This window comes from Lissotriton helveticus, chromosome 4_1, assembly GCF_964261635.1.
Source record: "Lissotriton helveticus chromosome 4_1, aLisHel1.1, whole genome shotgun sequence".
Lineage (NCBI taxonomy): Eukaryota > Metazoa > Chordata > Amphibia > Caudata > Salamandridae > Lissotriton > Lissotriton helveticus.
Window position 1 is genome coordinate 1878745580 of NC_136063.1, and position 14127 is coordinate 1878759706.

At 46.3% G+C, this 14127-nt stretch overlaps 1 protein-coding gene across 1 annotated transcript in view; it reads right to left on the bottom strand.

Annotated features, from left to right (window-relative positions):
* The window catches only part of LRCH2 (leucine rich repeats and calponin homology domain containing 2), a 973671-nt gene that overhangs the window by 131461 nt on the left and 828083 nt on the right, over window positions 1-14127 (bottom strand). The window lies entirely within an intron of this gene.

Below are 14127 nucleotides of genomic sequence, written 5' to 3' on the forward strand. Positions count from 1 at the left end.
CTACACCGCGTAGGGAGGGCGGAAATGCCTAACTGTTTGCGCTGTAATGGGTCAGAGGGTACATTCTTTCACACGGTGTGGGAATGTTTTAAAATTCAAATGTACTGGACAACTCTGATGGAGGAGCTGGGAAGTATCCTGGGGGTGTGGGGGGGGGGGGATAATTCCGCTGAGTCCCTCATTTGTTTTATTAGGAATATCCACAGACATTGACCTCCCCAAAACTAAGTTGACCCTGCTGCAGCTAGATTTAGTGATTGCGAAACGCGACATAGCTAAGGCATTGGGTGCTGTGGCAGGTCCGTCTCTTGTTGAGTGGAGAAAGAGTATGGATATGTATATGCTAGGGGAGAAGACGACTTACAATGAACGGGGCTGCCCTAAAAAGTTTTGGAAAATATGGAAGCCATGGCTCACACACTATGGACTCTCGCTCTCTGTTTCACAATGATTTCCTACGGGTGCATGGCTGGAAGGGAAGGATGGGGCCCACAATAATGTTTTGGTACATAATAATGCTATCTGACGTTACTGATGATTCTGATGTCAAACTGAACATGTTTATATGTCTTATTGATAAATACTGTTTTTGTGCTGCAATTTAGAAAATTGAATATGGTGGTCTGCACACCGCGTTCATCCTTTTAATCATTACTTAAAACATTTTAATCAGTTCGCGTGCAGAACTAGGTAGTGCCATGCCCTGAAATGCACAATTTTGAAGTACAATCCTGTGGGGAGTGCCGGGTAGACGCTCCACTCCCAGACGTACTGCGCGTTTTTGGATATCAAATCCAGCCATTATTTATCCTTTTTTATCATTCTCCATATTTGTCATTATTTTTACGATAGTTTTACCATATTTGCATTTTCATCATTAGCTTTTCCACGGTTCGTTCAAATTGTATTTTAGAAACTTCACATATTTACACGTGCCGATCCAGGCCTCCTTGTAAATAGGGTCCAATACAACCAGTGGCTTTAAGGCAGCATCATTTTATTTCAACCCAATGCATTTCGGGCTTTAGCAAGCCCTTCGTCAGGGGTAACTGAAAGTCAAAAACGCGCAGTGCGTCTGGGAGTGGAGCGTCTACCCGGCACTCCCCACAGGATTGCAATTTAGAAAATGCCAATAAACATATTCCAAAAAAAAAAAAAGAATGGACTTAGACACTGTAGGGGTATAGGGCTCATGTACCTGTACCCTCACCACTGGTATAGTGCACCCAGCTAGAGGGGCGATTGATCTATGTCAGGTCAGGCGGTTGTAGGCATGCCACACAGGTATGTGTGCCAGGTCGACTCTTCACTTTGTTCTGCTCCAAAACACGCAGCCCGCAAAGGCAGTGTGCGAGTGTAATGGTACAGGGCCTCTAAGGTTGGCACAGTAAGTGCTGCAGCCCTTAGAGGTCTTCCCTGGTCACAGTACCCTGGGTACCTGTGGTACCATTTACCAGGGGCTGACCTGTGGCCAGAGATGCCAATTGGGTTTGGTTTTAAATGCAGGTTTAGGTAAAGAACATAGGCCCTGGGTACCTGATTGGCAGGAGCCCAGCGCACACTCAGTCAAAGCACATCAGCAGTTCAGCAAAAAGTGGGGGCAACTATGCAGAAAGAGGGTACTTTCTCACACTACCTCACAGACAGGACTTAGTGTACTGGGCTAGGGTGGGGGCGCTTGTCAACTCCACTAGACTGCTTTGAAGGGCACATTTGCTTTCCTCCTTGTATACTCCAGTTGGAACCAGTTCAGGGAGCCGTTGGCTCCCACGCTGATGCGAAAATGGACAAAAGCCATAGGAGTATCCTCCCCGCTGTCCAGGCCCTCCTATGGGAAGGACCCTTAAATCATCCCAACCCTTTCCTTTCGGTACTTAAGGGCTTAGCTGTGAGTGGCTCTTCAGATTCATCGTGGGACAAGACTCAGATCCGAAACCACTTCGTCTTTAACCGTCTGGGCATTTTGGACTTCGCTTTGGGAACCGAGACTGCAACTGGAAGACTCCTGCTGCTCCTGGTCTCGTTGTCCTGCCAGTCTTCTACATCGTCTGTGCCTGTGCACCAAATAGGTTCTTCTCCAGGCCTGTGGGCATCCAAGACACCTGAAGGAATCTCCCTTGGAATGAAGGGGTCACTCCCCTGCATCTGCAGGCACCGCAGCAAAGCTAATGGGTCTTCTTATAACAGACAAACATGCCTTTTTGCTGAGCCCTAGTCATCTGCAAATTTTCTGGGAAGAGACTTGTTGTGTAAACTGAATTGCACTGTGTTCTGCAAACAATAGCGTATTCCTTAACATTCTGCAGACTAATGAAAAGTAACATTTAGATGTGTTATGTGAATCTGATAATCAATATATGGAATGTAAAATGCAAAAAAAAAAGCTGACCAGTCGGCTTTTCCTGAGCTGCCACGGACTCTGAAAGGTTCAGCAACTTAGGTGGTGGTTCTGCAACTCCCACGAGGTCTGCACTGTATTCACAGGAGGTTTGAAGCCAATATCCCTCGTTGGAACCACTGGAGCAGTACCCCTGCGCACCGCGTCGACTTGCTGTTGCCAAGGCTTGTTGACTTCGGGCTCCAAGAAGCTCCAGCCTCCAGCATCTCTTGCTACCAAGACCTTCGTCCTCACCACATCCTCTACACCGGGGGCCTACATCATTCGTGAGCTGCTCAAGTTCCTCTTGCGACTAATGTGCCTCCAGCCTGTGGGTCCTTCTGAGAGTCTTCTTTGGCTCCAGTGGGCTCCCCTGTTTGCTCTGGGCCTACACTGACTTACCTTTGACCTTGCTGGTCCCGACACTGCACCTTTTTCCTCTGCCACGTTTGTTGCTGTTGCCAAGGCTTGCTGGTGCTCCCGTCTGACCGCCTGGCTCTTGACATCTGACGTGGAATTGCTCGTGAATAGCTCCTGGTCTTCCACAGTGTCGCTGATACAGCTACAGCGTCAAGGTCACTGTCAACTCTCCTGCTTCTTCTGACATTGATGGGCTTTCGTCTTACATGTCTCCTAGCCACCACTCCTGAGTGCAGGTGCCTAGCTCCTGGCTCCACCCTTCTTCGCCAGCAACATCTTTATTGAAGTCCTTCATTGAGATCTACGTAATTTTCCGACGTCACTTCGCACCTATGCACCCGGCATCCCTGGTGTAGGTATCCTGTGTTAAACAGACTCCTAAAAAACTCTTCTCTGGAATCCGGCGAGAAACCTTTCACAAAGTTTGCAAATTAAATTGCAATAGGATGACTATTTGTAAAGAAATAAGAAATTAAAGCCAACTATTCCTGTGTTGTACCAATATTCAATGCTGCAGAAAAGCCAAGGACAAAATGAATTCTGCAACAGACAAAAAGCATTAAATGAGGTCGGTAATTTGAGGATCATGACCAAGAACACAACTTCATCGACTGACCAAAATATGTTCTGGTGAATGGTATTCTTGCAGCAACACTGATATCCCTGATCATGTCTAACAGATGCTAAGCCCTGTATTTCTTGCTCTCAGGAGCCAAGCTCACTGTTGAGAGTTACTCAATATGGGTGGAGAATCTTATTTCATTCATAGATAGAAGATATTCTGGTTTAGATTTTTGCTCAGGAGGAAGAATGCTCCAATTGATAAGATCCAGACACCAAGTACCACTCCCCAATCTGGGTTTGATGTATGATGAGAATCTCAGCTGTTATGTAAGGCTTCAGTTTTAGGGTCAACCAAGAAATCAATCAAAAGAGGTGAATGTTTGTAGAGGTATGATCCCAGTTGGCATTTAAAGAGTCAGAGAAGGTCTCACTGGAATCTCTCAGGAGTAAAAGAGAGAGCCTTCTAGTTAGAGACGATTAAACAGATAAGCGTTCATCATTAATTTATATTTAAAAGAGGTTGAAATCATTCTGTTCAGAGCAGCCGCCGGCATGGTTTGCTAGCCAGGAAGGTGAGAGGCCATAATGGAACTTCCTTTGAGAATTGGCCTGAACATAGGGGAGAGGAGTTGGCCTAACGGCTAGGGCGCTCGACCTCGGAATCTGGGTTCGAGTCTCGGTAACGACGCTAAAACCTCCTGTGATTCTGGGCAAATCACTTAATCTCCCCGTGCCTAAAATGAAAGTAACTGGAAAACGTAAAAATGTAACTTAACTGGAAAAATATGTAAAGCGCTCTGATACCTGATTCGGTTCGGGTCTAGTTCGCGCTATATAAAACTCTGCAAAAAAACAACAACATTAAAGCCTTCTTAAAGTTATGCTGTATAGAAAGGCAAGCAACGTCTGCTCACTGTCCACTGATATCAAACAATTGAAGGGTAATCTGGCCACCCTAGTTTCTGAGTTTAAAGTCCTTCTGTAAATGAAACATTTATGTTGCAAATGCACTGCAATGTAACACATTTTTAATTAAAAACTGGAAAAAATAAAGTTTTCTTTAAATTTTTGTAGGCTAGCTGTATAAATTCTGAATTTCAAATCCTAGGAAAATACATGAAAAACAGCATCAAAATCCACAAATATGGAAACTGAAAACATAAATTCTTAAGGAAAAGGTTACTTAGCTATAAATATACTTCTTCAATGTTGGCATGGTTCATGAATTAACATGCCTGCATCATTTCCTTTTGTCGTGGTGGATGCCTTCGGTAACAAACAAACAGCAAAGCAGAATGGAAATCAGCCATCAAGAGCTAAGCAAGCAGTTATCACTTTATTAGCATCTCTACCTCATTGAATATGACCCAAAATCTAGACAATGAGTTGGATGTACTTTAAACTCTACTCCACTCCACTGAGACCATCTAAAGGTTTAGAGCACACCTAACAGCAGTGGAGAAGCAGGGCCGCAGGTGAATTTATGTAAGATATCAAAGCTGGAGAAGAACAAGTTTTTGGTAATACTCTTCTTAGTGGATACTCTATCTTACCGCAGATTCCTCACCTTGTGAATATCATCAAGTGCCAGAATGGATCTGGAAACTCAAATAGCTGGGCCGCCATGCGCTGGTAGGTAGCGTGTGTGACTGCGTCAACTTTGTTCCACTCGGGAAGTGACAGAGGAGCCGCGTATAAGCTCCATCCATGTGCTCTGACGTCAGTTTCTTTTACAAGCGCTGCTGCCCTCGTGACACAGAGCCAGTCACCGAATTGGAAGAACCAGTGTGCAGAATCCTAAGTTGGGACATTGTTAAAAAGGAGACTAGTACAGAGAATGGATAGGTGGGAGGGCCGTGAGAAATTTGTGGTTGGATAGTGTATCCACCAGAAACAACATTAAAGTTAAGTAACTTGTTCTTCTGATGTATACTTCTAACTGAAGATTCCTCACCTTGTGACTAGATACCAAAGCAAAAACGCCCAACAAGTGGGTGTGTGGAATGGCTCAGACAAAAAGTCCTGCAGGACCGAAAGGGCAAAATGCCCATCCCGTCAGAAATGGCTGTCAACTAAATAGTGCTTTCTGAATGTGTGCACTAGCGCACATGTAGCTGCCTGAGAAATATTTAGCACAGGCACTCTACAAGCAAAGGCAGTGGTGCACAAGTTACTTACCTTCGGTAACAATATATCTGTAAGAAACATTAGTAGTGATAGATTCCATACCTCATAATTACCCCCAGGCATCAGACTGGATCCGGAAAGTTTTTCATTAGCAGTACCCCTGCGCGTCGGTAGGCGTTGTCGTGCGGCTCCGTGTGCATCGTTGGCGCCGGGATGACGTCGCTGAAGCTACTTAGATGCACCCATGCTCGCTGACATCAGTTCTGTACACGACTTTCCGTGCCAGGAACGCAGAGCCATGCAAGAAACTGACCACTGGTGCCATGAATCTAGGGCCCTAATGTTTCTTACAGATATATTGTTACCAAAGGTAAGTAACTTGTGCATCTGAAAGAAACACGTAGTGATAGATTCCTTACTTTAGAATAGATACCCCAGCAATACCAACCCCGGTGGTGAGTCTGGAACCAAGATCACACCAGAAAGTCCTGGAGAACAGAACGGCCAAAGAAGCCGCCTCTCCGGACTTGGCTACCCAGGCGGTAACGCTTGGTAAACGTGTGCAGCGAAGCCCACGTAGCTGCCTGACAGGTGTCATGCAAGGGAACTCCCTGTCCCAAAGCAGTAGTGGCTGCCGTTGCCCTGGTAGAATGGGCGCGTAGCCCCACCGGAGGCTTCTTTTTAGCCTAAGAATAACAAGCCTTAATCCACAGAACGACCCACCGAGCGATGGTCCGCTTTGGCACGGCCCGACCTTTCTTGGTGCCCACGTAGCCAACAAAGAGCTGGTAATCCACCCAGAACTGTTGTGTGCTGTTCAGATAGAAAGAGAGCGCACGTTTTGGATCCAGACGGTGGAGCCTCTCTTGATCTTTTGAGGGATGCAGAGTCGGAAGGAAGGTGGGCAAAGTGATGGTCTGCCCGATGTGAAAGGCAGTGATAACCTTTGGCAGAAAAGATGGACGAGTCCGCAGAACAACTGTGTCTGGATGGACTGAGAGAAATGGAGGCTTAGAAGAAAGAGCCTGGAGTTCACTCATTCTTCTGGCAGAGGTTATGGTCAACAGGAAAGCAGTCTTTAAAGTGAGAAGACGAAGAGGACAGTTGTGAAGTGGCTCAAAGGGAGCACACATCAGATAAGTCAGAAGTAGGTTCAAGTACCACTGAGGCATTATGAAAGGAACAGGAGGGAAAAGATGAGTAATGCCTTTTAAGAATCTATTTACAACAGGAAACTTGAAAAGGGAGGGCTGATCTGGAAGCCGTAAAAAGGCTGAAATGGCAGAGAGATAGCCCTTGATAGTGTCCAGACCAGAGCCCTGCTGTGCCAAAGAAAGTAGAAAGAGGAGGACCTCTGAAAGAGGGGCAGAAAGGGGATCCACAGCCTTTGCTGTGCACCACGCCACAAATGTATTCCACCTGCAAGCGTATACCGTTTTAGTGGAGGGACGCCTGGCTGCCAAGATGACATCCCAAACTTCGGGAGGCAAGACAAAAGACGTCAACTGCCGCCACTCAATCTCCACGCAAGGAGGTGGAGGCTGAACAGGTTCGGGTGGAGGTTCCTCCCCTGCTGCTGTGACAGAAGATCCTCCCGAAGAGGCAGACGAAGCGGGGGATCGATCGCCATGCTGAGTAGCTCGGGATACCATACTCTTCGAGCCCAGTCCGGAGGCACAAGAATGACATGGGTCCGGTTGCGCTTGATCTTCTTCAGCACTCTGGGTAGAAGTGGTATAGGCGGAAAGGCATACAGTAGAGCGCAACTCCACTTGCGAGGAAAAGAGTTGCCTAGCGAGTGCCGCCTTGGAAATTCCTTACACTAGGGAGTTAGGTCCTTGGCCGTGAAGTCAGCTGGACCATCAATAAATTGTACACAAAAATAATTGCCAACTTCACTTTTGCTTAACGCCTCTCAATTGAGGAAAACAAACCAGGATCACTCTATGGTCTGTTTGGTATATTTTGCTTAATACCTTTTTGTTTTTTTATTTCATTATATTCACAAAATAATTAAGTACAAAAAAAGACATTTGCATACATTCGACAATTTCAATATAATTCAAATATCATTCTACATTACATATATGAACACCACATACTACATATATGAACACCACATTACTTATATTACATACATAACGTATTGTTTGTGATCAACTGCTAAGCTCACAAGAATGAGTTATAGCTAGGCAAAGGACAAAGTGAACATTTGAATACTATTTTTAAACAAACAACAAATTATTGCATTTCAATTTGTCAAAAGTAATTAAATGTACTGCAAATTAATGCGCTCCTGATTCAAAAGCCGACGCGTTTCAAACCCATTCCTGTCCCTTGATGGGTTCTCATCAGGGCTCTGTCTCTTTTTGTTAATCTACGGGATATATGTAGAGAGAGTTTTAGTATTTGGTTATATTCCTTGTCAATGTCCTCACTATCATTCGTGTAATGTCAAAACCTGTACCTGAATCATTGCTGGTCATGTGTTCTAGTATTCACTTTCTAGATCGTATATTTCTTTATCTATAATATGAAGTAAAATAACATTATCAGGAATTTATCTTTCTTTAGAGAGCTCGGGTGATCATTTGCAAAAGCATTGCATCACAGCCTACCTTTAGCGGCCTTTCTCTTCGTATTTGCACCCTTATCAATTTTTCGTAAGACAATCAGGTGCTGGAAACAATATGGAAAAATTCATTTTATTAAAGATTTTCCATTTGGTTCATTTATCTACTTGTCCTCTCATACAGGTAACTTAAAAAGCATACCTTTATTTACTTCAGTACCTTCATGTACGGGAAATTCCAACATGCAGAACTGATGACATTGCGCGTTCTCTTCGGTGGCAAATAGATCTAAGCAAGACTCTCTCCACTGCTGAAAGAGACCTTCTGCTATGTCAGAGTTCAGATGCCATTCGTAATACATCATGCACCGGGAAACAGGCTGAAAATAAGGAGAACGTAGGGGTAGAGAGGCCCCACCAACGTTGGAATCGGCATTGATCGACGCCGTTCGGGCGCCGCGTCTGGTTCGGGCTGAAACCGGGCACGAAGTTAGCGGTAGTACCGGATGACGTCGGAGGTGGTGCCGGAGGTGGGGTCCACACCGGTGGAGGTGTTATCAGGTCAACCGGTGCCGTCCGGGATCTGAGCCCCAAAGAGTTGGGCCATGGCAGCAAGAAACTCTTGCACCTGTGCAGGTGTTGCTGAAGGACCCGAATAGGGTAGGTAGGCCGGCTGCGACGTCGCAGGCTCCCCCGGAGCCTCGGGGGTTGCACCACCCGCACCCTCAGCCACGTGGCGTGACGGGAACTCGAAGAGTGACTGCGCTTCTTCGACTTCTTTTTGGAATGCTTCGACTTACCTGACCCCGGGTGCAAAGACTTAGATCCAGAGGAACAATGGTGACGGCTCCGTGACCGGTCCCTCGACCTCCGACGGGACCTTGAGCGGAGTGGAGCAGGTGGCAGGACTTCCAGCAACTTTCAGGACCACTCCCGCAAAGTCTTTGGCGCCGTGGCCCTGCAGTAGGGGCACAACTTGGAGTCATGGTCGCGCCCCATGCAGTAGAGACACACGCGGTGCGGACCCGTCACCGACATCATACAGTGACAGTCCCCGCAGTTCTTGAAGCCAGGCCTCCCTATGACACCAGGAGTCGATCAACTCTAAGAAATGAGGTAAAAGGCCTTGAAAAATCTCAGTCAAAAATTGACGGAGGGTACTTGCTCTTCCGGGATCTGCACTTGCTGTAGCGAAAAAAGAAAGAACTGACGTCAGCGTGTGTGGGCATGTCTAAGTAGCTCCAGCGACGTCATCCCGGCGCCAACGACACAGGCAGAGCTGCATGACGACGTCTAATGACACGCAGGGGTACTGCTGATGAAAAACTTTCCGGATCCAGTCTGACGCCTGGGGTAATTCTAAGGTAAGGAATCGATCACTAAGTGTTTCAAATAAGCAGCCTTAGCTCTGGTGGAAGCCCTCAAAACTCCTGGAGGCTACTTCTTAAACAATGGACTGTAGCTCATAATACAGAGAACTTTTCCATCATGAGACCCTTGCCCTTTTTTGCCCAAGAAAAGCCCCACAAAGAGCTAATCATCCACCCAATGGGCCTCAGTAAGATCAATTCAAAAGTGCAAAGCTCTTTTGCGGTCCAAGCGATTGAGTCTCTCTCTTTCGAGGGATGAGGCAGAGCAAAGAAGTTCAGAAGGGTTATGGCTTGTCTGACATGAAACGGTTTCACCACCTTCAGTAGGATCACAGCTTGAGGGCCTAAACATCAGTTTGTTTGGAAAAAGTGTGGTACTTGGCGGCTGCACAGAGAGGGCCTGAAACTCAGTCACACAGAGTGCTGATGTTATTTCAACCAGAAAGACCATTTTTAAGGTGAGGAGGTGCACTGGACAATTGTGCAATATTTCCAAAGGGTTACACGTGAGGAAAGAGAACCAAATGTAAGTCCCACTGTGACAGGGGCTTTAGCACAAACGAATGCTGAGCAACTTTAAGAAAACGAATTACAACGGGTGATTTCGATAGAGACATCTAGTCTTGTAAATGCAGAAAGGTAGAGAAGGGCCGACAAGTAACCTTTAAAAGTGCCCACAGCAAGACATTGCTCAGTCAAAGACAAAACAAACAAGAATACATTTGAAAGCTTGGCATGCAACGGTTTTGTCCAGAGGGTGAAGGACCAAGCCACTAACTTATCTCAGCACAAGATATACACTGATTTTGAGAAAGAATGCTGGCTGCCAGGATTACATTAATGACTTCAGGAGGAATGTTAAAGGAGATCAATTGCTGCCTCTCAATGTTTATGCACGGAGCTGCAGGCTCAGGTGCAAAACCTTGCACTGCTGCCACAGAAGACACTACCGTGATAGCAGCCTGTTCAAAGAACAAATGCTCAGGCCAAGGAGTTCAGGGTACCACACTTTCTTGGCTCAATCTTTGGCCACCAAGATGACTAGGGCCCAGTGGTTTCTGATCATCTTCAGTACTTTGGGCAGGAGAGGCAGTGGCAGGAAGACATACAGGAGTCTTGTACTCCACTCCTTGCAGAGTGCAAAAGCAGTGACTGTGCATTCTTGGTGGTGGTGTTATTCCGTTGCAAGAAGACGCCCAGTGCCACCTTTGTGTGTAACAGCTATACTTGATCAGCTGGACAATGTTAGTGGAGTTCATCCGTCCAGGCATTTAAAGGTCCTGACAGGTGGTGTTTTGTAAGGGAAATACCCTGACGATTCAGCCAGTTCCAGAGGTACAGATTCTTATGGCACAGGTCCCAGTCAACTCCATCCACTCCCCCGCTCTGCTTGTTGCAGTATTACATAGCAGTGGACTTAGCTGTAACAGCCTGCACCAACCTCTCTTTCATAGTGGGCAGGAAATCCTGCACAGCCAAGCAAATCACACACAAATCCAACAAACTGATGTGGAGGAGGGTCTTTGCCAGAGTCCAGAGTCTTCTGATCTCTAACTCCACCAGATGACCTTCCCAAACCAGTAGTGACATGTCCGGCACCACCGCCAACTCTGGATGGGGTTGGCAGTGGGGGGGAGGGGGATCTTTCACTGGTCCAACTCAGGTCAATCAGCTACCAATGCAGATCTCTTGCAGTCTCCTCCGACACCTGCATGAAATCTTATAGGTTCCTCTGGTGCTGAGCCCACTGGCACTTCAAATCCCACTGCAGTTTGTATGTGCCATCTGACATGGTCAGCAAGATGGATGCAGGAGGCTAGCAGGCCAGTAAGCCTCAGAACCATCGTCACTGAGAACCAGCATAAAGGCTGAAACATCAGGATCATAGTCTGAATGTCCTGGACTCTGGTGTATGGGGGAAAGGCTCAAAAGTGCATCCTATTAAGGATGACTACGATCAAAGGAAACTCCTGCGAAAGAGAGGTTGATTTCGGCAGGGTAATGAGAACCCAACCATGTCAAGAGGTTTGTAACTGACTGTGGTGTCAATGCATTCAACAGTCAGTCATCAAGGTAGGGTAAGACTGATACCCCCCAACCTCTGAAGATGGGCAGCAACCACTATCATCATAATTCCCGACACGGCAGGGTCTTGAGCCCAAAATGTCCACGGACTCGGTAATTCTCGCTTCGGTGCCTACTCGAATCACAGGTTCACACACTGCAACTCTGGGCAATAGCATGCTTAATCTCCACTACGGCCCCCCGCGGCGGGATGCCTGGCTTTCACCTTGGGGATACCCAGTAGGGACTATCTCACAGGGAAAAACCAGGACGGGTTCCCAATGCAAAGCGCTTTGAGACCTGGCGGTGATATTGCGCTATATAAAAACCTACCCATCCATACCCACCTGCCATTGACCGACCTCAAGGTAAGCCTGGTCGAAGAAAGTCTTTTATTTCAAATGTTTCCATACATTTGGACTCTCTCTAGAGGACTGATAGGAAAGACATTAGGGTTCACTCTGCTGGTGGATACCTGTATCACCACAGGAGTTGGACGCAGGGATAAGTAATCTGGGTTGCCTTGTGCTGTTCTATGGTCGAATGTGACCTGGCTCTTGACCGGAAGGAAACACCATGGTTTACCCAAGTGCCCAATAGCTTCTCAGTGAGGGGATCATTGAAGGGCAGGCGAGGTTGTGTCGGTGTGTGACCAGGCTAAAGAGCCACAGTGAGAACATTTGTTTGCACCTCCATACTGAAGAGGTGGATGTTAAGGACTTTAGCAGCCCTCCTAATTACAGCTGCAAACAACGTACTTCCCTCAGCTGTTGGGCCAGGGGGAGGACTGATGCAGTACCAGGTGAGGTATCCAACTTGCTGGCATCTTATAGACCCATATAATAATTATCTTCATTATAAGGTGAGAGAAACTCTTTTCCTCTACCCCAGGAGAGGATGGTTTCAGATGTTTTTCCCCGAAGGATTCCTAAAATAATACATGAACACGACAGGACAAGGCTTTTAGAAGCTCTTTAGGTTAAAATATGGTATCACACAATATTTGGGGTACCCGATACAGTTGTTCCAATCCTGTTCATCAGTACTCCAGCCAAAGATCTGCCCTTCCTTGTCCTCTGTGCCATCATCTTCTGTAATGTCTGGTTTGGCCTGATGTGGATGTGGCCGCAAAGGAAGAGGCAGAAGGTGAGGCTGAGCTGTGCCTGTTGCACAGTCTGTGGAGGGAGTACAGGTTCTTGTGACCATGGAACTGATAGTGTGGTAGAGAGGAAACCCTAGTGTAATTGTCCGCCATCATGAACTGGAGGTAGTTCAGCAGATCCACCAGGAACTGCAAGATAGTTGGCTTATGGTATCGGTCATTATGGTAATCATCCTCTCATTCTGGGTCATAGTGTGGGTATCCCACACAGTGACACTTATCTTCATAATTGAGAAAGTAAAAGAGCTTGACCTCACAGTGAGTAATAATCACCCTACTTAAAGTCCTCGTCCCACTTGACATTCAAATCAGTTAGGAAGTAAGTTCGCCCAAAGGGATCATCTTCACCAGGTTTGTCATTACCCTCTTCTATGTCAATGTCCAGAAGTTCACAGGTGGGGAAGGAAACAGCAAGCAAGATGATGTATGAGCTAGTAACAGAACATCTAGAATGTCCCTGGCAATATAAAGTGCCAAAGAATCGGGCATCATCCTGACAGCTAATGATGATGATTTTTCTGAAACAGGGTAAATGATCGGGAAACTGGCGCTACAATAGTTGTTGACAATTATGAGCCTGACTTATCCAACGGTGGAACAGTCAATGATGAGACTGTCCGTGACCAAGGTCTTGTCGACCAGGAAGTCATAGCCAACAAAGGAGAATGAGAATTTCCAGCAGAGCTAGAGATGGATACTTGGCGTTTGATGGTGAAGGCAACTATGACAGTGGTCTTGATAGGAAAAGCGATGAACATCGAGGCACCTTCATGTGGGATGAAATTGTCTGCAAATGTAGCTTCTTGCCACAGGCCCCACAGGGTATAAAAAGAGGATTTCGGAATTACCCAGCCACGACTAAAGAATTCAAGTCCCCTGGCTCAAGAATTTGCCTGAGAAACAATTTCAATGGATGAATCTACCAAAGGGGTTAAGGTAATCCAGGACACATGAATTGTAACCTTTTCTTTGGAATGTCGTCTTAAGAAAGGAATATGCAAACACAATGTGTGGTAGAAATCTGAGCAATGATGGACACAAAAGGGAGTAGATTTCAGAGCACTACTACCTCACTGACTTACATTTAAGTCATTTACAATCAGCTAGATCTGCTGCTAAAGTGGAAATTGTCACCTACCTCTCTAGGGTTCATTGCTGTTCTGCACCACTGTTTGTTACTGGAGGCTCCCACCTCGATGATGGAGGAGATTCAAGCATGTGAAACATCCAATGCAGGAGAATGATAAGTTATATTTGAAAGGGTTGTGCTATTCCACTGGAATCAGGGGAATCCCACCAGTAATGTTTAATCATGGGGATGAAACAATGAATAATGTTTCTGAGCACAAAGTAAAAAATGCATAGAAAGCTGTACATCGCACATAGGTTGAATTCTTTTTGGGAAGGAAAGGGTGTTGAGGCTGTGATTCAGCCAGTCTCCCTTCTGATATGAGGAAGTGTTTAAAAGCCA